The 24,496-nt window shown below is 48.7% G+C and overlaps 1 protein-coding gene and 1 long non-coding RNA gene across 2 annotated transcripts in view; both read right to left on the reverse strand.

Moving 5' to 3' along the window:
- Positions 1-11,992, reverse strand: part of LOC133123088 (collagen alpha-1(XXIII) chain-like) — a 36,851-nt gene extending 24,859 nt beyond the window's left edge. The window contains exons 1-4 of the mRNA XM_061233359.1: positions 11,972-11,992; positions 2,921-2,947; positions 2,369-2,395; positions 40-66 (exon numbers count right to left, since the gene is read on the reverse strand). The gene's annotated coding sequence lies outside the window, so the exon portion shown is untranslated. The remainder of the gene's footprint in view (positions 1-39; positions 67-2,368; positions 2,396-2,920; positions 2,948-11,971) is intronic.
- Positions 11,993-22,760: 10,768 nt separating this feature from the next.
- The window catches only part of LOC133123404 (uncharacterized), a 130,485-nt gene continuing 128,749 nt past the window's right edge, over positions 22,761-24,496 (reverse strand). Inside the window, exon 3 of the long non-coding RNA XR_009708239.1 lies at positions 22,761-22,806. This is a non-coding gene — a long non-coding RNA (uncharacterized LOC133123404). The remainder of the gene's footprint in view (positions 22,807-24,496) is intronic.

Genomic DNA, 24,496 nt, shown 5'->3' on the forward strand with positions numbered 1-24,496 from the left:
TTTCGTAAGCGAGAGACGCCGTGTCTCCCGGCGCCTTACCTTGTCTCCTTTGGGTCCCACTGGTCCCTGGAGAAAGAAAGGAGAAACGCATGATCAGTGAAAAGAGAAATCAAAACATCCAAACACTCCACCGGAGTCAGGGGTATGACCTGGAAAGAGAGGCCTGCACACTGTTATAGCCTAATCCTCCAAAACAAGCTTTAATGTCGCACACAATGCTCACCAGACTTTTCCCATTTTTCACGCTCTACCTCATTACTTATTCACCTGTGTTTGTAGCCTAACTCTCTTGCTTTTTGAAAACAAAGTTTCAACCCGCAAAAGTATTTTGTCAGGCTTAGCTATCCTACAGAAAATAGCCGTTGTATACACAATAGGCCATATCCAATTGAGAAAATAAGCAGACACAGTCGGCTAGAAGTCAGAGAAACATGTGTTATGAGCTACACGTCCGCCCTGTGGGAAACCACACCGACAGGCCCCGCTAGATCAATGGCAGCAACAATCGCCACGGCAACAATCGCCACGGACATAACAGGCTATCTGACACGTTCACGGTTCCTGACTGACCCTGGGTCAGTGAGAATCCTCCGCAGTCACCGAGCGAAGAGTGAACACACGTTCACCTCACGTCTGGAGGGAGCGCCAAACCATCGCCTGCACACTGAGAAACGTTCTCCCTGTGCGCTAGAACGAGGGGGAATGACTGGAGATCGGCAAAGGATAAATTCCTCACGGACTTCACGAAGCATTTCTTTCACACGGCGAGCAATTGGAAAAACTAGGCAGAGATCACAAACCAGAGCAAAACAGACAGGGGAATTACAGGGGTGAAGGCACGGTGTAGAGGAGGCTAGAAGCACGGACAGGAAAATACAGGGACCGACTCAGAATACAGGATATGACAAACTAGCCCTGAGTAAATGAAACAGACCGGTATATATGCAACAGATAGCAAGCAGAAACAGGAATCAGGTGTGTGAACTGGGGAACAGATAAGGAACAGGTGAAATGAATGACAAGAGACAGGAAGGAAGTACATATAAGGAGTGGGTGGCGGAGACAACAAATGGAGCACGGGTGAAACAAATGAATGAGAGGGAATGGAGCAGGAAACAGACTACGGTGGTCACAGAGGGAAACAAGAGGCGAAAACGCTCTTGTTTAAAATAAAGATGGCCAAAAGGGCACAGATGTGACAATAACATAGTGAAACATAACATAATGGCGGTCAGTTGAGCACCCACAGCCCGTCTGCTGAAGCTAGGATTCTCGTCTTGCACCGATTTCCAAGTGAGAGTTCAGCCCAGGACGCTTGGCGAAGGAACAGGGCACCTTCTCTTTCCTTTTGAGATCTATTTTCAGCACCTAACCCCCCCCCCGTCCCATCCCGTCCCGGGCTCAACAGCGGGAGAAACCGCTGTTTATCCGCTCTACTTCTCCCATCCGAAGATGACCTCTCACTTCAGCGCGTTCCGCCGTTGAAAAAGCCAAAACCCAGCGGATTCAGCACGCGATCGACGTCTGCGAAGGAACCCGTAAAACTTCAGCGACGGACGCGGCGGCGTGTTTGACATCTCCTCCATCGGCGGAAACGAGAGCCTGCCGTTGTCTGAGGGAGCGCCGTTCAAACAAACCCCAAATTCATCATCATTAAGCGCTTTGTACTCCGCCCGGGAAGACGCGCTTCTCCTGGCAGCGGGAGAGGAACGGAGGGCCAGTTATAATGGGCTCGTTATAAGAGCCGTTTTCAGACTCAGGAACTCCCTCTTATGTTCCTCTGTTCTTGTCTGCTATTGTCATCCATCTTATGCTTCTCAGTTTATCTCCGCGTCCTCCCGGTGCAGGAAGCGGACATTAACTTGGCGCGGTGCAGTGATGGATGGCCAAGTGGCCGACCAACGGGAAGAGTCTGCGTTGATGCCCTAAAACACTGCCTGACCAATCAGAGTGGTGAAAGGGGGCTCACCGATGTGTTCCGACGCAAATCGCCAACCAATCACGGTCCACAGTCCAATCACCGTGTCAACCACAAACGCAAGTTTCGCAAGTGACCACTTCAGATGGGTTATAGCAGGAATCCAGTCCTGGTTTTCTTTCCTCCCGGGTAATTAACCAGGTAATTAGTGCTGCTGATTGGTCAAACTGGCTTCACACCTGACTCCCAGGTACAGGGAGGGTGGAAAACCAGCAGTTCTTGGCCCTGGAGGACCGTGACTTGATGATCCTCAGGTTTGAGTGTGAGTTAAGCTCAACGCTGTGGCTTCCAGATGTCCACAGACTGCTGTTAGGGGTCTCACCAGGTGGATTATGATGCAGGTGAATTCAGCGATTAAGGGGTGGGGTGCGGTAGGGGGGACGGACGTACCTGAATGCCCTTCAGACCTGGAGGACCCTGTAGGGGAAACAGACCGTTAAACAACAGAGCTCCTGGGGTAAAGGAATTAATTATTATTAATTATTATTAATATTATTCATTATTAATATTATTAGTAGTAGTAAATGCTGAAAATGATAAAAACACGTTCATGCAGAAGTATCTTTTTTTTTTCTCTCTCCCTCTCTCTTTGTTCTTTCTTTCTCTTTCTCTCTGTCTCCGTCTCTCTCTCTCTGTCTCTCTCTGCCAGGGTAAACAGTCCTGATGACTAACAGGTGAGTTACTCGTCCTGCAACAAGAACCATCCCTCACTCTCAGAGGCAAGGATTAGGTACATATGTGTGTGTGTGTGTTTATGTGCACGTATGTGTGTGTGTGTGTGTGTGTACATGATTGTTTGTGTGCATGTGTGACTGTGTGCCAGTGTCTACCGGCACCATACAGACTACAGCCCAGTGCGTCTGTGTGGAAAACTCGTGAATCAAACCTACGAAATGGTAACCCGCACATCACCTCTGCCTGACCGTATTAACCAGTACTCACGGGTTTGCCATCCAAGCCAAGAGGACCCTGAAAGACCGAAAGGCATATTTTAGAACCTATATTTATCGTTATGAATTACTCTGTGAATATTCCATAAGCGGGGAGCATTGCAGTACGGCCATAAACGGACCGGGGGGGAACTGTAAATCTACAGGACTGTGCGGTTATGAAAAGCTTCATGAAAGTATACAGCACTCTAAATAAATATGACATCGTCCCACAGGGCCTGCCTGCTAAAGGCATGATTTATCCCGCCTTTTTTCTCTGGCAGTTTTCTCCATAAAATCATCAGCACAGCTTGTTTATTTACGTAATACATCTGAGACAAAAGAGGACCGGGGGAGGATAAACAGCGGGGGGAGAGGCCAGGGAGATGAAAAAGGTTGAAAAGGCTGAAATATACACAGAGAGAGAGAGAGAGAAGAGGAGGGGGACGCGGTCGTGTGTGTGTATAATCTTGAGAGCGTTTTTTCCGTTTGCTCGCCTGTCTTGTCTCCGTTGAACTGATTGCAGTGGAAAAAACCCCCCAGAAACCCCGTTTTACAACCCGTTAGACCCGACTCCACCCCGGCCCCAAAACGATGGGACGGGAGTGTAGAGGCGCCACACCAACCTCACGCAATCCCAGCATGCAACAGCCTGTCACCAACTCGGGCGCCCACAATGCACTGCTCCAGGAATAAAAACATCCCAGGGCCCGTGTGCTGCTATGTGACCCCAGTGCCAGATTCTGCCGAGCGTTCGAAAGCACCTGTTTAAACAGTGATGTCATGGCGGAATAACAATCAAAGTGAATCATGGGTAGCGAGACGTTCACTTCTGACGTTGTGCGTTTTAGGTAGAGAGGCTTTGAGCGCTACATTCCTTTTATCTGCTGACCAAGTGCAAAGCCTGAAACATATTTTAGTGTCTACAGTTTTACTTACCCCCTTGTGTAGGGATCTGCTGTGTGTAAGTATGTGTGTGTGTGTGTATGCATGGGTGTGTGTGTGTGTAAGTATGTGTATGCACGGGTGTGTGTGTGTGTGTGTAAGTGTGTGTATGCACGGGTGTGTGTGTGTGTTTGCATGGGTGTGTGTGTGTGAGTGTGTGTAAGCACGGGTGTGTGTGTGTGTGTGTGTATGCTTGGGTGTGTGTGTGTGTGTGTGACTGCGTGTGTGTGTAAGCATGGGTGTGAAAGTGTGTGTAAGCACCGGTGTGTGTGTGTGTGTGTGCACGGGTGTGTGTGTGTGTGACTGCGCGTGTGTGTAAGCACAGGTGTGCGTGATTGTGTAGAGGAGTGTGTGTGTGTGAGAATGTGTGTGTGCGTGTCTGTGTAGAGGAGTGTGTGTGTGTGAGTGTGTAGAGGAGTGTGTGTGTGTGTTTGAGAGTGTGTGTGCATGTCTGTGTAGAGGAGTGTGTGTGTGTGAGAGTGTGTAGAGGAGTGTGTGTGTGTGTGAGTGTGTGTGTGTGTGTGTAGAGGGGTGTGTGTGAGAGTGTGTGTGTGTGTGTAAGTGTGTGTAAAGGGGAAAGGGAGAGGCAGACACACTAGGCTCCAAGGCCAGGAGAACAGGTTGCTGTCCACTCAGTCTCAGGTGCTGAAACAGCAGTGCCTGTCGTCCCTGTGCAGAACAGCGTCCGTGAGGCTGGTCTCAGGTCTACCTGCCCCAGCCACACCAGACTTCTTAGGCCTTATTACGTCATAAATTACACAAGGCCGAAGAAAGATTTTTTTGTTTTATTTAAATGTAATATTACCAGTAAACATTTGATTACTCTCAATAACGGTTACTGTTATCATCAGTCAGGCAGTTATCGAGAAAAATTAAAGTCCACTATATAGGGAACTGGCCACAGATACAGTCCCCTTAACCTGAAACCTTTTTAAAGACACTCTCCCTTTAAGAAGGAAGAGGCAATGGGCTCTGGGAAGGTAATCTATAATAGTCACACTGACACTTAAACTGCCCTGAGTGAAGTTTACTGGATCTCCCGGGTCGGAGAGAATGAAAAGATTTTTCCAAATCCATCTGGTCTTCTGAAGAGGCCAACTTTGAACACTTCATGGATGGCGGGGGGGGGGGTGGTGGCTGGGAGATAACCAGGGGGAGTTTACCAGAATCTCAGCGTTCCAGTGTGTCTGAAACAGGGGGGGGGTGGGGGTGTCAAAGCTAAACCGTCCCGTTGTCTCTTTGATGAACAGAAGGAAATACGCGCAGGGCTGTTGAAGCTCCCACAATCCCTCGGACAGTTTCTTTCACTGAACGTGTCTGGGCTGAACACGCATGTCATCCTCACCCTGCCATCGAAACGGAGCCCGTTTTATGGCCGACACGTTTAGCGGTACTGAGCCAGCGCCCCTCCCCTCAGATCAATGCCGTCTCTAACTCTTCCTTCTTCTGTGGTGTCTGTCATGTGTCAAAGCCCCCTCGTCTCTTCCAGTGTGTCTGAAACAGGGGTGGGGTGGGGGTGTCAAAGCTAAACCGTCCCGTTGTCTCTTTGATGAATAGAAGGAAATGCGCGCAGGGCTGTTGAAGCTCCCACAATCCCCGGCTCTGCGGAGGGGGAACCCCCGGGGATTGTGGGAGCGCTCATCGTTCATCATCCGCGGCGCTCCGGACGGAACGGCGATCCGCGGGGCCGCACTTCCGGTTTTATCGCAGGCCCCGTAAAAGGTGAATTAGAGCCGGCGTTCCCACCCCCCCCACCGGCCGCGGCTCCAGGAGACCGTTCAAAGACTTCCGGGGGCCGAGAGCGCGTCTCTCTGGCAAAGCCATTACGGGGGGGAGAGATAGGGCCTGATTTGTGAGCGGCTGGCAGAGGTTAAGTCACCCCTGGAACCCTGAAATGTGGTCAGGACCCAGGGGGATCAGGGGAGGGAGGGCAGGGGGATCAGGGGAGGGAGAGCAGGGGGATCAGGGGAGGGAGAGCAGGGGGGTGGGAGAGGAGTGACGCATGGAGAGGAAGTGAGCAACAGACACCACACCCTGTCTGTCATCTATACGTGTGTGTGTGTGTGTGTGTGTGTGTGTGTGTGTGTGTGTGTGTGTGTGTGTGTGTGTGTGCGCGCAGGTTGGCACATAATTCTGTGGACAGTATCCCTGGCAGATGAGGAGGAGGAGAGACAGTGTAATGATCTGAAGGGATGCGTTCACATGCTCGATCCGAAATCTTCAGTGGAATCGTCAAACTGAGTCAAAGACAGAGAGGAATCTCATATCGTTGTATCAGATCTTGGGGGAGTTTTATCTGAGTTCTACCAGTTCCCTCTTCTGAGGAATTTCGACATCCTCAGTCCCATTACACATAATCCTCAGCAGGAAATCCATCCCATAAAGCCACCAAAAGCTCCCCTATTTATCAGGAGAACACAAAAAATGCATCACACCAGCGGCAAATTACGTCACAGCTTGCCATAAACAGAGGGACAACTAGTGAGCCTGTTTTAGTAGGCCTGTGAACTGTCCACACACGTCTATGTTCATGAGTTCAACGGTGTATGTTCCTCATGTTCTTTTCGGTGCTCTGGCTGCATAAGCTGTATCTTGTCAGGCCAATAAAGCATTATGGATTTGATTTTGAATTTGACTCGCTGGGTAAGGGGGGGTGCGGCGGGGGGGGGGGGGGGACCTTTGAGGCGACATCTCAGGTCATCCGGCTTGTGGAGAGAGAGACGTGTAGGAGATCTGGTCCTGATATTGGGGTCCGGAATGCCGGGAGAGGGGCGGACGGGAACGATTGGAAATATGACGTATTCCCGATGAGACCCGGCTCTGGGTCCCACGCGGCCCAGGAGGGAGGATGGGAATATCTGGGCACATCTGGATCCAATGCCAGCCAGACGTTCAGGGAGTCTGTTCTCTGTCCCCCCCCCGTCCCCCCCGTTCCTCGGACAGTTTCTTTCACTGAACGTGTCTGGACTGAACACGCATGTCATCCTCACCCTGCCGTCAAAACGGAGCCCGTTTTATGGCCGACACGTTTAGCGGTACCGAGCCAGCGCCCCTCCCCTCAGATCAATGCCGTCTCTGACTCTTCCTTCTTCTGTGGTGTCTGTCATGTGTCAAAGCCCCCTCGTCTCTGACATCCTGTGGCAGCAGCAGCACCGACGCTCGTATAAATAGCTCTCTCTCCGAGACGGAGTCTCTCGAGAGCTTTCTGCGTCTGATCAACGCCGACGCGGAGCCCTTCTGGTTCTGATACGGCTCTGTCCCACATCAGACCCCCCCCCGCCCCCCTCCGCAGAGGCTGCCTCTGATGTCGGCGTAGTTGAGAATATAATTCAAAGGATTTGGGAGAGGGTGAGGGAGGGGAGGCGTCAGCCATTGATTACTATATACATAACGGTAAATGGTTGGCGTTTATATAGCGCCTTTATCCAAAGATAGGATGGCGAGATTATTCTTCGGGGATGATTGGGGAGGCCTGTAGCCTGTAGTGACTGGGACCTGGAAGGTTGGTGGTTCAACCACAATAAGATCTGTGCAGCTGTTGGGCCCTGGAGCAAGGCCCTTAACCTCACATTGCTCCAGAGGGGGATTGTCCCCTGCTTAGCCTAATCAATTGTAAGTTACTTTGGATAAAAGCATCTGCTAAATAACAAATTCTTATTGTTAATGGCTGGCACCTCCCCAAGTTCAGAGCCAGCCACTGGCATTAAATGTAGGGCCAGAATCAGCCCTGGGGCACAAAATTCATTTCTTTGGAGACCTTTGGGGCCACGAAAACCCCAGGGCCATCTCTACCCCAGTGCCAATGGTACAAATGCACTGGGCTGAACACAAACCTGCACTCACCCCTGCCCTGTTTACACTCTTCTTTTCGTACACATATCTGATTTCCTGATAAATCTGAAATGTGTCATATTTAAAAATTGTGGTTTTAAAAACATGAGAAATTAAATATGGACTGGATTTGTCCGTGAATCTGATATGAATCACATCTGGATCGGATATTGGAGTTCCAGCGCGGGTCTTCTCCCGTCATTCAGAAATCCCGCTAACAAACAACATTATAATAGGCCTGTTGTAGAACCTGAAGGTACAGTATGTCGGATGACGCGCAAGCAGAAACGCGATCTCAGTCTAAAAGCAGCGCGTTAAAAACTCCAGCGTTTAAAGGCGGCTCGATGAGAGGGACGCCCAGAAATCTGATCCGTTCGACCACATCGGATACGAGTGCAAACAGGGACGGAATACTTTTCGGCAGCTGTACCGCATCCAGTTCTTCAGACTTCCGACGAACTTTTTATCCGTCGAACACGGTTGTCTCTCTGGGCACGTTACCAAGGCAACAGGGAGCGTGAGAGCACGAGGACGAATATCCGCGTGTTTACACAGCGCAGCCGCTGTCAAACTCTACAGCGTTTCTTTTTCTTAAGCGCCGAACATAAAGTCTACCGGTTGACTGTGATTAATGACGGTGGCGAGTGATGGAGAAGCGTGAGAAATTTCCAACCGAACTGGCGCCGCTTTTTGGAGCCGTCATTCTCCGCCGACGGTTTTGGACCGATGTGAATCCACGGGCACGCGCACAAGGGCACAAGCCTCATGTCAGTTAGCTTCACAGTCAGCAGTTAGTTTGAATATAGCCTTTGTAATGAACTTTTTCCTTCCATCCTCAAAAGGAGAAGTTAGGAGAAGTCTCTCTCCGCTCTGACCTCTCCTGTCTGCAATCCTCTCTTTTGGTGTCTAAAACCAGATCAACTCTTCTTGGTCTTCATGGCAAAACTAAACCCCTTCCTCAGCCACTGTGATATTGTCCCTCTTTCTTTTGCATTAGTTGGTACATTAGACCATTAGACCATTTTTCCATATGTCTTGGAAATAAAGATGAACCTGATTGAGATTGAGAGCCAAGCTTGCAGATACATGCAAGCATGCATCTTCCACACACACACACACACACACACGATCAAACAGACACATGGTGTGGCAGAGAGGATTACACCTGAGAAGCAGGTATATGAGGACAATGGTACATGAGAACAGAGACTCTCTCTGACTCCTGACCCTGTTCTGGTTATGGGTTCTGACTCCCGGGCCCTGTTCTGGTTACAGGCTTGTCCCGTCGCATGTGTGTCCCGCTCCAGAACCAGGCTCCTGTGTTAAAGGCTCTCGTGGTCTGGAGCGACTTCACAAGCTGCTCTGCTCCCACTCACCACACAGGCAGCCAGGGAGAGCAGGCCCCGGCCCATCTGGACCTCAGTATCAGAACCAGAGCTTCAGATCCAGAGCAAACATTAACCCTTTGAGATCCAGCACAAACATTAACCCTCTAAGATCCAGCACAAACATGAACCCTTTAAGATCCAGCACAAACATGAACCCTCTAAGATCCAGCACAAACATTAACCCTCTAAGATCCAGCACAAACATGAACCCTTTAAGATCCAGCACAAACATTAACCCTTTCAGCACAAATGCTGCTCCCGTAGGAGTGGGCTCAGATGAACCAATCAGAACCAGGAAGGTCAAAATGACCCAATCAGGAATGGTTTGAGGGACTGAGAACCAACAAACTGTATATAGAAGCACATACACACACACACACACAATACACACACACACATACACTCATATGAACAGATGAGCACACAGATTGCTCATCTCAAGAACACCCTCCCACACAAACACACACAGATGCACCCCCCCCCCCCATCCATAATTAAGAGCAGGCTTTTCCTGTCAGGAATGTGATGCAGGAAGATCTGGAACTGTAGCACACAGCGAGATTCCCAACATCAGGAGGACGACCAGCTCAGAACCAGAGAAGAAAGCAGGGAAAGCCCTGAAGTTACTAAGCTAAGTTCCCCTCTGACTAACAGACGGGTAATCTGTGGATATTGCTTGTGTTGGAGCACTGTGGGGCCACAACAGCATTCTGGCTTAAAGGTACAATACATAAGATTTTTGTGTTAAAACATTGTTACAAGACCATTGTAGATCCCTTCCTATCATTGAAAAAGACTCACTGACATGTGGACTCACCCTCTGCCCGTGTTTATAGTCCTTAAATTCGCGTTTCAAAACATGCAGTAAACGGGCCGGCACCCTGCACCACTGCAATAATTCAAGTTCATTGGATGAGAATGGGTTCTAAGTGCCACAGCCAATGGCGTTTCAACGTCAGCGTGTTCACAGAGAAGGGGGAGGGGTAAACAGTGTTGTGGTTTGAAGGTGCAGTTCGTCTCTTGACCATTATAAGTCCAAAATGACCTATTGCACCTTTAATGCCATCAAAACCCGACAGGGTTGGTTCTGTTCACGTAATTCTCACACTAATACTCATCACCAGTCTCCAAGGTAACCGTCACCACTGTTCAGAGCCCCTCAGTGGAATTAGCAACTTTAAATTTGCTTTGTGCAAAAAAAAAGAAAAAAAGAAACATGAATAGAATTGCATGTCACAAACTCCTCTGCCAAAATCATTTCTGGAAAGTGGATGCCGAATGTGAACGGCTATCTGTGATCAGAGAGCAGCTTGTGAACAACTCTGTCGTAAACAGTCGTCAGGATTTCCTAAACACTCGCTGGTCCGGTCTGAGTCAGGACTGATTATTAGCTTCTGTAGTTCTGTTTGGCGTTCCATATGGGGGAAGGAGACGTTTCTTACTGATCAACAAGAAACACGATGTTTTAACTGCTCGCTGCGCCTTTCTCAAGGCCAAATTCAGAACATGTGACTAATACACCAATCGGTAATGGAGTAAAAGCCGATTTCTCTTTTAAAACATATATACAATTTCGGTAATGAGCAGCCAACTCATTACTTATTAATCAAGAGATGGAAAGCCCAGGGGTCAGAAAGTAAAAGTCCAGCCTTGAATTTTTTTCCACCCATGAGCTTAGCCAGCTGATTTCACGAATTAATTCGACCTCCTGGCTGAAGAATTGTGCTAATTAGCGAATCCAGGTGATTTGGTACAAAATACTGGGGAGTACTTTTACTTTCTGAACCTGGGTTTCCCCCCGCTGGTCGTACGTTTCACATCCACCAGGGGGCGCCATGTAATAGTTGAATAGTTGGACCGGCTCTGGGTGAACATACCTCCGATGTCATAATAAACACAGTATGCGGGTACCGCACTCTAATAACTGGAAACAAACCGATTTATCTTTAAGTAAACATCGTGTGATGATATCGCATTGCAGATATTATTAAGTTACTCAGTTATGGGAGATGTTTGAAATGGAGTCAGGTAAGTTCTGCACGGAGGACGCGGGGTGCGTTTGCACATCTGGACGGGGCTCTCGCGTGGCAGCGCACCAGCAGATCGTAAATAAAAAGAGGACCGTTGTGAAATGAAGTTACATTGAGGAAAGGACACAGACTGGGCACACAGTCAGGACAAACCATCGCATGTGGAAAATTAATATACTGAAATATACTGAGTGACAAAAATGATGAAGATATATTGGGCTTGGTCACTGTCAGCAAGTGTAAAGATGTTGGAAGCAGATTCTATTGCAAATGGCAAATGTTTTAGACAGCTTTTTGTGCGTGACTGTGTCTTGGCACATCCTGCTTGTCCCGGTTCTGTCTGTATGCTTTTATGTTGGGACTGCCTAGATCTAAATGTGTCGCCCTTCTTGGTCAGATCTCTCTTGTAAAAGAGATTTCAATCTCAAGGGGACTAACCTGGTAAAATAAATGTAAAATAAATGATAAAATAGACAAATTATTGCCCTCTTCAGATATTGCAATATTCATATTTTAAACATGCTTGAATATTTAAATCAATTCAAGTAAATTCAATTTGTATAGCGTGTGTGTGTGTGTGTGCGCATGTGTGGGCGCTTTTAAATGAAATTCTGACGGAGCTGAAATGACCCTGACCTTGACACACACAGAGGACGTGTCATTTAGGCAGACAGGAGGGAAGAGTACGGGCCGGAGTCAGAGGTGACAGGTGCATCAGGAACACCTGAGATCACCTGGAACAGGTGTGGACCGAACAGAGGTTTCCACACAGACACCCACCCAGAGGAGGGGGGTGGAGCAGAGGACAGGGCGATAGGGAAGGTGGAAACAGGGTGAAATTTAGCGGAATAAAACAAGAGCCGAATTTACCGGGTAGCCGTCCCGTCCAGGAGCGCCCTGTGCGGAGCACACAACACGGCAACGTTAGGACAACATTAGAACAACGTTAGGACAATGTTAGGGCAGTGTTAGGGCAACGTCAGGACAACAATGATCACATAACCAATGTTTATCAAGCAGGGGTCCAGGAAAGTCCAGGTTCAGAAAGCAAAAGTCCTCCCCAGTATTCACCTGGATTTGTAATCAGCACAAATTAGCACAAATTAGCCAGGAGATAATGAGACAAATCAGCTTTCTGACCCCTGGACTTTCCATCTGAGTCATCCATCCACAAGATAATGCAAAATGGATGGATGTAAATTGTGATTTTGATTGGCTGGATTGGCGGTGCAAGGCGTGGGCATATGTACATGCCTTGCCAGTGCAATCCCAGAATGCAATCCATGGCAACTGACGCTCTCCACGAACATATAAAGTTCTTGGAGAAAAGTCTTATAAACGGTAGGAATTTAAAGGTCCCTGCTGCATTGGCGGCCTGACGCTGTTACACACAAATGAACCCACATGCACTGCTGCCAATCTGTCACAAGCCTCTTGAGACTGGCATCTTGGGTAAAACCAGTCCAGGAATCTAGGGTGTCCTTATGAGCAGGTAAGACCCTCGGACCACATTCGGTGTTTAATAGTTAAACAGCTTTTTATGGAACATTCACTATTTGCACAGTTGGAATGTCTAAATCAACAGTACACCAGGATTTGTTTTTAGATACTTACCTACTTCTAGAAAAATATTCAAGCCCCAGTTGAATATATACTTTCGACGGCAAATGTATGATAACACACTAAAAGTTATTTTTCCAGAGCATCCCTAGTTGACCTCTAAAGGATTTTTTGTTGTGGAACGTCCTTCACTTTTACGCCTACATTCTCCTCTTTAAAGCGGACGCAGAAATGATATCAACAGATTTGGCACAAGTCCACGGGTGGAACTAATAAAAAAGTACTTAGCTTATTCTTTAAACAGAAATAATTACAAGCTACGAGACTGTCCCTCGCCAAAAACCATTCCAGGAGCCTGACTGGGGCAGAAAAAAACCACAGCCTGACTTAATGTTTTTCCTAACGGAAGAAGACTAAACAATTAGCGCACAGGGTGACTCAAAGCTCGCAGGAAATGGCAGTAAGAGAGACCAAGAAAGGACATCATCATTTTTCTCCAAAATGGCTGCCACGTTTTTTGATGGTTACTTAGCGAGCACTCAGGGAGCCTTGTGTTAACGTGTCGAGATTAGACACAGGAGAGCTTTAACTCAGTGCCGTTCGGATAAATGACGCCTGGATTTTATACAGCCTCTGAATTCGGTCCGATGAGGATAAGCCGTGTTAGGGCCGGCCTCCTGGCCGGACGCAGTGCAGGGACCTGTCACGGCTCTCTGTAATTGGAATTATCTCTCCACAGAGAGATATAAATAACAATTATTACCATTTCAAAGCCTCTCCCCAGTGTCTCTTTGGACTACTAAAGAGAGAGGGGAGGATATTGTGCTCATGGGTGTGTGTGTGTGTGTGTGTGTGTGGTGTCTGCATGTGAGAGTGTCTGTGTGTCTGGGTGGTGTGTGTGTCCATGTATGTGTGTGAGAGTGTACATGTGTGTGTGTGCCTGTCGTGTGTGCATTTGATGCATGTGTGTGTGCACCTGTGTTTGCATGTGGTGTTTGCATGCATGTGTGTGTGTATGTGTGTGCGTGCATGTGTGTGTGCACATGGAATGTATGTGTGTGTGCGTGTGTGTGTATACACGTGGTGTGTGTGTATGCGCATGCTGTGTGGGTATATGCATGGTGTGTGTGTGTATACGCATGGTGTGTGTGAGTGTGTGTGTGTATATACGTGGTGTGTGTGAGCGTGTGTGTGGGCGTGTGCGAGTGTGTGAGCGTGTGTGTGAGTGTGTGTCTGTATACGCGTGTTGTGTGTGAGTGTGTATGTGTGTGTATACGTGTGGTGTGTGTGTGCGTGTGTGAGTGTGTGTGTATACGCGTGGTGTGTGCAGGGACTTCTGAGGGAGTTGCCAGAGGCAACGTCTCCCCAGCTTTATAACGTCTGAATTTAAACGATTCCGCAGAAAGCCAGTCAAACATAAAATATGTACTATTGTAGTGTAATATTTCACAGTCTACTAGTTTTGCGCACAAGTGTTTAAATGTTGGCATTGTAAAACTGGTTTGGAACATCAATACACCAAGCAATATGAAGCCACAGCAAGTGGGGCCCGACGACAACCAGCCCCAGCTACCAGCAGTTCGCAGTTAGCCACCGGGGTCCCAGTTGCTTACCTGTTGAGGCAGTACCCCCCCCCCCCCCCCCCCCCCCCCACAGTCAACCAGATCAAACCGGTTTGCACTGGGATGGTCGGGACTTCAGCTCACACACTGTAAACTACTGTGATTCTGGAGGTACTTACTGGAGATCCTAGGAGACAAAAACAAAAACCAAAACCCACAATCAATTACTGGCATGGAACTGAAGCAACCATGACATTTTAACAAGCATCACATTCACTGAACATATTCTATTTGGAACAAAAAAATATTTGCTTCACATTTCTGTAAGAAAACCCTTCCCGGACATGTTTTTCAGAGTAGACGCATTAAATGTTTGGTTATGGATATATAGCCTAGTCTAATCTAGATTTCACAGAACGGAAAGTGTATATTTTTGAGCGGTGAATTATTGATAAACATACTGTACAACATTAAACAATACAGACGCTACAATCACCGTGAATACTTGAACAAATAGGACAAATCCGCTTTGTTTTGTAAGTTTTTGTTTAAACGGACGGTGACCCACGCTGGCTGAGTTCCAAGTCTCTAAGGGAACGTTCCTATGGCAGAAAGGAAAAATAAAACCATCGAATAAAACATGCTTTTGAGGTTTCCACGCCCGCCAATCAAGTAGGATGCGAAAAGCCCATTTCAGTATATATTTCGCCACCGAGAACATTCTGCAGACCATCCCTCTCTGATCACCACAGCTCAACCAACTGCCAGGACATTTTGTCTTTTGTGCCGCATTCGCATAATGAAGAGAAATGCGCGGCGTTAAAGAGTGAAGCGGATCTCTCCTCATTACGCGTCTCTCCAAGCTCGTAAACATGCTCGCGCGCTGAGAAACACCAGAAACCAGCAGAAACGCTTGTGATTGACGTAATCCCTTAGAACGGGCCCGGCAATTAAGGCACCATTCGTCTCTGCGTTTCACCAGCGCGGTCTGAGCGCTGACAACACACAATAGAGGGTTATTTTTTCTATCGTTTTCTGTAATCAGAGGGTACAGATTCAGGCGCGATTAGACAACCCAGCCTGACATTCTGGAAGACTGCACCGGAGCCGCGCCGCGTAACGACGTGGCGTCCCTCCAGGAGAAACTCCGGGAAACGGCTCTGATAGAAACAATAACGATCTACTGTCCGACGGCAGGACCTATAAATCAGACCCGCCAGCCCTCATTGGAAGCAGAAACCAATAAACTTCTATCGTTGTCCGCGTATGACACCAGGAAATTAAGAAAATAGAGAAAAGAACTGGCAATAAGTCCGCGACACTTGTTTACCAGCTGTGGGGAGATTGTTGTTTATGTACACGAGATGAACTGCAGCAGAACTCGGGAGCGGTGGATTGAGGGCACAGCGAGGTTAAACGTAGTGTCGCACGGCTCGGCTCCCGAGGGTCCAGTTCATTTCTCACAGCAGGGGATCAGATACGCGTTTTAGCTCACAGTTATCCCGCATTGTTTTCGCACTTAAAGAGAACGACGCGATGCTTCCGGCGGAGGTGCATGAGCTCTAACGCACAGCGGCGTGATTATATCGTGGAGAACTTTTGTTTTTGTGGTGTAAATGCAGCACACGGAGCTTTTGGGAGGTGCTTCTCTGTTCCTGTCCGCTGTTAGGATTATGTGCCCGTCAGGACTGTCGGCTGTCCCAGATGAGGAATGGGGAAATGGGACACCTTTCCCAGTTTTCCAGAGGAACAGTTAATGGGAAGACTGTCCGAGTTTTCTAGAGGTGCAGTTCATGGGAAACCTTTCCCGGTTTTCCAGATGATGTAGAGTCGGTGTGGAAACCTGTCCTATTTTCCAGATGTACAGTCAATAGAAAACCTTTCCCAGTTTTCCAGAGGTACAGCCAATATAAAACCTTTCCCAGTTTTCCGGAGGTGCAGTCGGAAAAGGGGAAAAGTGAGCGGTGAAACTCCACTGAACCCCTGAGAGATCGGAGCTGGAATCTGTCTGCTGCGCCCCGGGACCCCAACCCTGGCTCTGGGACCGCTGCGCAGATCCTGGCCTGGCCTCCCTTTCCCCCCTACCTCTCCGGAATCTGGGACGGCCCGACGGGCTTCGGCCTCGGCGATCCGCTCGGGACGAAGAGCAGACGGCCGCGGCGCTCCTCCCGGATCACGTGACGTCAGACCGCTGCCTCCCCTTCACGCCGCGGCCTTCAGACACGAGTCAGAGGAAGACACCGCGCGTGCAGTTCCAGCAAGCAGGCCGGCCCCGCCTGACCAGCAGGTGTCGCTAGTGAGCAGTGAGACGCGGGGCCTCCTGGCCACCTGAACCCACTCTCTGGTGCGATGCTAATGTGCAACGGCTGCGTTCGGAAACCGTATTCTAGCATACTGCTCGTACTACGTTTCAGGCTGATTTTCATTGAAATGTAGCACAAAGTAGTAAGTATGCTATGCGTGCGGTTTCGAACACAGCCTCCGATCAGGCACCCATCGGGCCTGGCAGCCCCGGTCAGCACTGATGAGGGGCGGCCTGTAGCGTAGTGGTTCAGGTGAATGACTGGGACACGCAAGGTCGGTGGTTCTAATCCCGGTCTAGCCACAATAAGATCCGCACAGCCATTGGGCCCTTGAGCAAAGCCCTTAACCCTGCATTGCTCCAGGGGAGGATTGTCTCCTGCTTAGTCTAATCAACTGTACATCGCTCTGGATAAGAGCGTCTGCCAAATGCCAATAATGTAATGTAATGATGAGCCTGGGGTTTGATCAGGCGGTGACTACCACTGGGGTCTCCCGGGTCAGGTCCTTATTCTCCACGACCGCTCCCCAAGCGTGTATTTTATTTCATTTTAGCGAGAACATCGATTCGCCGAGTCTCATGACCGTGGTATTTTTTTTAGGTTCCGGTCACACCCCTGGGTTCCATACCAGACCTTTCCCACTCTCTTGCTTTCTCTGAGGAATTGTTGAATAAATATACACAATTATCATACGGTTCCACAGAGGGCTCGCAAGCCCTCTTGAAGCTAGGAAAGAGAGCACACCAGGCATGGTCGGCAGTCCAGCCAACTCCCAAACCTCAAATCCCAAATCCCAACACTAAAGGTCGATCCCCATCATGGCACTCTAAGACCTCTCTCCCCTTTATCTGTTTGCTCTCTGCCCTTTCCCCCCGTCTGAAAGCAGAAAACAGGGATGCAAAAAGAGGAAAAGCCTGTCTGCCCTCCATTTCTTTTTTTTCCGAAAGCATTTAGAGGCTGTAGCCTCGTGGATAACGTACACGACTAGGACCCGGAAAGTTTGGGGGTTCAACCCCCGGTGTAGCCCTGATAAGATCCATGCAGCTGCTGGGCCCTTGAGCAAGGCCCTTAACCCCGACATCGCACCAGGTCCCGCTTAGTCTCATCAACAGTAAGTCTCTTTGGTTGCTTTTAAAAGCGTCAACTAAATAACTGTAATGCAATGGAAAACACACAGCAACATGAAGCACGTTTGGCGGTTTTTCCCCGGGGGGGGTCAGAGCCGTGGATTACTCCACACTGTCGAGCGGAACGGGCGAAGCACCACGCCGAAATATGCCTGGCAGCCACCACTTAGCCACAGAATGAGATGGGAAGAGGGGGAGAGGGAGGGAGGGAGGGAGGGATGGAGGGAGGGGAAGAGAAGTGGAGCCTAAATGCAGGGCTCCCAGACAGTGAATCCGGCTACAACACCAGCCTGTGACTTAGCCTATAAAAATTATGTCCATTACATTACAGTCATTTAGCTGACACTTTTATCCAAAGTGCCTGACAGTTGAGTAGACTAAGCAGGGGACAATCCCCTCTGGTGCAACGTGGGGTTAAGGGCCTTGCTCAAATGCCCAACAGCTGCACAGATCTTTTCAGGGCTACACCGGGGGTTGAGCCACCAACTTTCCAGGTCCCTGTCATGAACCTTAGCCACTGGGCGACAGGCTGCCACAGTGGCCCCCTGTGGTCTTTCTCACTGCGGCGGTCTGCCTGGGCCAGTGCCGGCGGCTATGCAGTCCGGTGGCGTCACGGCGGTGCAGCTCAGCTGGCGGACAGCGGGGGGAACGAGGAGCTGTGGTTGGCTGGACCGGCGTTCCGGCATTCCGCCATTCCGGCGTTCCAGCTCCCAGATTTACACTCCATCGTGCGGCAATGAGCCGTGTGTGCGTGTCCGAGTGGGCATTCCGGACTAGCCTGGGTAAAAAAAAAACTCCGGCCGACTCACTGCGGTCGTTAAATATCCCACAACACTCATCGCAAAAGGGTTCCCTGGTGTCCTGGCGAAATTCCCAACCCTGGCTCCCTCAACCTGCCACCTAATCATCCTTCAGTTTAATCGGCTGATAATTCTTTGCTTCCTCTCCACCTCAGCTGGTGTGTGGTGAATGTCCTGCTGCTAAATGGCTGCCAGGTGGATGATGGTGGCTGAAGCGAGTTTCAACAAATTTCACAAAATTTCACAAGTTTCACAAAATGGCTGCCGTTGCAATGTTGCCGTTGTGGTTGAGGCAAGTTTCCCCCGCATCACTGTAAAGCACGTTGCCTGTGAGAAAAGTGCTATATGAATGCAAGAAATTATTAAATATATTTAGATACTTTCTTTTACATGTACTGTGTCTGTTCATATTGACATGCATAGGATTGTTTATGAATTTCCCTGTTTCTGAAAATACTGTTTACACAGGAGTTGGCTGATGCGTCCGCTGAACACACTTTTGGTGTTGAAAAGTCAGTGAAACACCATCAAGGCATTCAGGTGACAACTAGGAGGTAGCCAGGTAAAGCCTGGGCTATACTGAGTAGAGCCAAATCCATTTTTTGTCTCTCAACCTAGATTTCCACCCCTCTCGATGTCTAGACTCCAGGTTTTGCTCGCTGCGTTTAAGGTGAACTGGAGAAACAGACCTGAGAGAGTGAGTAACGGCTGCTGGACTTCGGCACTCTCCCTCCTCGTTGGTTTAATTCCAGCCACATCGTGTGGGAAGGATGACGCACCGGGAAGGTCTTCACACGAACCAGCTGAGTTTTCCGGCCGATCGCCACGGGAAGGACAACAAAGACCTCCGGAATAAAGTGGAACCACGTCGGAACCGTCCGGATTAAAAATAAAAACCCGCGCCGTGACTTAACCAGAAACGGGACGGTCTTCCCTGCAGCTCTGTGGAGCAAAGCATGATGGGAGATGTTCGCTGGAAGTGGCATCGGTGGACCAGTCGGAGGGCGATCATCCCTCTGGACCAAGACTACCAGCAGTGATGGGGACACTGTGCTGTGCGAGGGGCCATCTCTCAGATGTGATTTAAAACTCAGACTCTTTGCGGCCATTAGAAATGACTTGGGTGTTGAAACCAGCCGGCTTAATAAGTTGGCTGATATGTGGTGAGCGTTGCAGTAAAACCTGGCCGCCCTGCATCGACAGGATGAGTCAGATTCAAAACAAACTTTAATTGATTTACTTTCCCCTTCAATGAAAAAAAAAAAAAAAATTCCTGAAATTAAATGAAGGTGCTGAATAAACGGCATTAATAATATTCACCAATGGGACTAGCCTGGATGCCAGTCTGAGAGCTAACATTATTATAATTTTCAAAATGTATTTTGTATTCTGCAGTTTATCCATCCTAATTACTTGCAGTGGACTTTTAGCACTATTAGCAGTGGACTATTAGCATTATACAGTGGGAAGCCATAGAGCCACGCCCGGGAACCAACTCCAGTTCTGATGCCAGTGCGTCAAGGGCAACGGCTGGAGCACACCTCGGGCAATTTAGACTCTCCAGTTGCCCTAACCTGCATGTCTTTGGACTGACACGGGGAGAACATGCAAACTCCACACAGAAATGCCCGGGCGGGGCTGGAACCCAGGAGTTAGAGTTATACCAGCTAACATTAGCCCTAAATTACAGCTATATGAGATAGCTCAGGGCCCTGATGTTGGTTGTTTGTCTTTAATACCGTGATGAATCGAATCGTTCCATATTTGCTAAATAGCCTCTTTGAGAGCGAATGCGTATGAACTCAGAACCGGTGGGGGGGGGGGTGATTATTGCAGCAAGGCCTGTTTTAGGTTTCTCCAAACAAAGGGGAACCGGGGAACATCAGGGTCACAGCGAGTGACTGTCTGCTCTGCGTTTCGACGGGATCAAAGGCATTCCCCAGAAGCCTCGGCAAACCGCTTCTCCTCGGCGGGAACCCAGCCCACCGAACGGCGCGGTTGTGTAACCCGGTGTTGCAACGCACTTATTATCGCAGTCTGCCTTTAATGGTTTTTAGCGTTCAGAAAGGCACTTCGGCTTTGTTGGGGTCATCGCCTCTGGGTGCAACAGGGGGAGGAGTGAACCATGGGAGAACTGGGGGGGGGGGGGATAAGTGGTCAGGGGTGTCCCATCAATGGTGAAGAACGGGATTTTGCCTGAAGTGAGAGCGACTACACACTGACTACAACCCCTAAAAAAAAAAAAGATGTTAAAAAAAGATGTTCTGCAAAAAGGTAAAAAATCAGCCAATATACCTGGGGGAAATCCCCCCCCCCCATGTTCCTTATTTACAGGAACCGTGGCACTGCAGGGGTTAAAGCAGGAAGACTGGGCGGTGGGGATTGTTGTAAAGAGGGAGGAGGGTGTTGTATATTATTATTGTTGTAAATGAGGTGGGGGGTGTTACATGTTATTATTGTAAATGAGGGGGTGGGGGGGTGTTACATGTTATTATTGTTGTAAATGAGGGGGTGTTGTATGTTATTATTGTTGTAAATGAGGGGGTGTTACATGTTATTATTGTTGTAAATGAGGGGGTGTTGTATGTTATTATTGTTGTAAATGAGGGGGTGTTGTATGTTGTTATTGTTGTAAATGAGGGGGTGGGGGGGGGGTGTTGTATGTTATTATTGTTGTAAATGAGGTGGGGGGTGTTGTATGTTATTATTGTTGTAAATGAGGGGGTGTTGTATGTTATTATTGTTGTAAATGAGGGGGTGTTGTATGTTATTATTGTTGTAAATGAGGTGGGGGGTGTTGTATGTTGTTATTGTTGTAAATGAGGGGGTGGGGGGGTGTTGTGTTGTATGTTATTATTGTTTTAAATAATATACAACAATATTGTGTATCCTAATGGCCGCTCTACAGTGGGGCAGTATGGTTAATGTTGGCTGGGTGAAATCTCATTAGTACAGCCACACACAGCTGCTCTGCCCCACTCCTAACATGGGGGGGGGGGGGGTAAAGCTAATACTGGGGGGTATTTAAACATGGACACGGGTCACTGGCTCCCCTTCCTTCCCTCTCCGGGGGGGACGGGACTTTTTATTTCTGCATTATTTCATGTTTTAATACTTTTCTGTCATGAACATTTCTGCAGACCTCTTACCATTTGCAAAGAAAAAAAAAACATAACCTACAGTAAGCACAAAACCTATTTAATCCATATATCAAAAAAGTATCAAATGCAATGCAAGTCACAAGTATTTGGACAGTAATTTGTGCGGGGATCAACCGATATGGATTTACATACCCTCGGGAATTTAGCTTCATATAAGTTGTTTTATTTAAAAATTTAAATTGCTTCAGTACCGAGCCAAGACTACAAAAACTGTCACTGTCGGAATTCTCACAGACAACACTGTAATTATTATTAATCACATTTAATTTAGAGAGAGTGACAGAGAAGGAGAGAGAGATAGAGAGATAGAGATGAAGAGAGGGAGAGAGACAGGGAGTGAGAGAGATGGAGAGAGAGGGAGATAGAGATGGAGAGAGAGAGAGAAAGAGGGAGTGAAAGAGAGAGGGAGAAAGACAGAAGGGGGATGGCCTGATCCCTTCCTCCAGCTGGTTCTTACCCTCACAAACACCACACAGCCTCAGGAGAGCACCACTCCAACTCAACCAATCAGAGTCAACCCCAAATTACCACACCACACAAACAAAAACGACCTCACACATTACACACTACTCAAACCAAAAAAAAAACTAAACAAAAAAGTTGAAGTAAATGGTCGTGCTATCTGGGGCCTAAAACAGGAATGCAAGGAACGGTCTGCGCCCACACCAGCAGAACAACACAACCTGACTCCGGCAGACCTGGCAACCACGGCAGAGAGCGCAGTCTCACTGCAGCAGACTCAAACAAAGCTGCACCTCCAGATTAAACGCGTCATCCTGTATGCGCAGCAAGCATATAAAGAAACTAGAGAAAAATTTAAAAAAATACCACACCCTAAACCCGAAACAGACCTCTGAGCTCCTGGATGAGAGCAGATGCCGTGCAAGTCTGGCAGCTCTGCAGGTAGCTATCTTCCACAGCCAGGGAGAAATACTGAGCCCTGTTAACTGTAGATCATATTTATCATTTCGATGTGTACAATGTGGCAATAAAGCATTTGAAAATGGCAATAAAGCATTTCAGCCGAACTGACTAAAAACTGAACTGAGAGGAAGAGGTAGAGGGAGGGAGCGAGAGAAAGGGGGAGAGGAAGAGAGAGGGAGCGAGAAAGGGGGAGAGGTAGAGAGAGGCAAAAAAAACAACTTACCAGGATCACCTCGCCTTCCCATCCTGCCCCGTTTGCCTGGAGGGCCTGTGGGAGAGAGAGAGAGAGAGAGAGAGAGAGAGATAAATATGCACCGTGCTTTAGATTTTTCCATGACTCAAATCAATACTTTCATTTGTGGGCTTGGAGATGCTACAAGTCCCTTTACAGGACCAGATACCTACACACACACACACACACACACACACTCTTTCACACACACACACATCCACACACCCACATACACACACTCTCACACACACACACACACACACATCCACACACACACACACACACACACTCTCACACACACATACACACTCAAACCCACAACCTCCTGGTCCTCAGCCCAGTGCCCTGACCACCGTCCTACACTGCAACCCCATTGAAACCGCGGCCAGACTGGGTCAAAGGGGACCGCACACCCGACCCGCACCCGATCCACACATCTACCAGGCTGTAAGAGGAGCGACCGTGTCCCTGTTTGAGACGTCTCTATCAAAACAAAATGAAAGACTGATGACCATCCTCCGAGCTTGCTGTGGTAGAGTGATGTCTCTCGTCTGGTTTATTACACACATTCCCAGATCCGGGAGACGTCTTCAGGAATAACGCTCTCTGGTAGAGAGACATCTCTCGTCTGGTTTATTACACACATTCCCAGATCCCGGAGACATCTTCAGGAATAACGCTCTCTGGTAGAGAGATGTCTCTCGTCTGGTTTATTACACACATTCCCAGATCCCGGAGACATCTTTAGGAATAACGCTCTCTGGTACTAAACGCCACTCCACTCCCACCCTTTTATACTGACCCCTACTCCCGCCATCCTATTCTCATTAGCGTTATTGGGGAGCTATGGTTTCATCTGGCGGATCCCCATTAAAGACACCCATGGAGGGATCTGGGCTGGGGGGATGTTGGGGTTTATTTCACCAGCCTCCACACAGACGGATAACTGGGCAACGGAGCCGGCCGCACGGGATTAGAAGCGGGTTTTGTTGCAGCTCTGTTTTAATTCAGGAGTTGAATTTCAGTTGCTGTACAGAGAAGGCTTTGGGCCATTTTATTTGTGGCAGTTCATTTACAGTAAACCGAAATTCAATTCCCGGATTGAAGTCATGGCCCATTTACCATTCTCAATGGCAGTGTTTGTGTGTGTGTGTGTGTGTCTGTGTGAGAGAGAGTGTGTGCGAGTGAGAAAGTGTGTATGTATGTGTGAGAGTGTGAGTGTGTTTATGAATGCGTGTGCATGTGTGTGGGGGGGCTATTTTAAATGTAAATCCCCCACCCTTGCACCGAGTACACACACTTTCACACACACACACACACACACACACACACACACTGCCATTAATAAGGTATAGCAACTGGGCAGGGACCTTGAGTTCCATCTCTGCCCGTTGTCACGGTGATGCCTGTGATGTCACCGCCCAGGAAGAGGGAGTGTGACATGACTACGCCTTGTTGCCATGACAGTGATGCCATGTCACAACGCAGTTCTAACGCACTGATCTGCGCTCCTGATCAGGTCGGGGAAGACGATACCCCAGTTAGGGACGATTGGCTTAAGCTGTCCCCCGAACAGCGCCCTCTAGCAGACTCAAACGGCAGTGTGCAGTACCCAGGCTCAGTCCTGGGCCCACAGGCAGATTCTTGAGGAGGCATTCGGGGGTTTGAACACGGTTATTTTAGACAAACCCTCCGCCGAAAACGCTGCCGCTCGCTCCCGGAGTGG

Source organism: Conger conger, chromosome 3, assembly GCF_963514075.1.
Source record: "Conger conger chromosome 3, fConCon1.1, whole genome shotgun sequence".
NCBI lineage: Eukaryota > Metazoa > Chordata > Actinopteri > Anguilliformes > Congridae > Conger > Conger conger.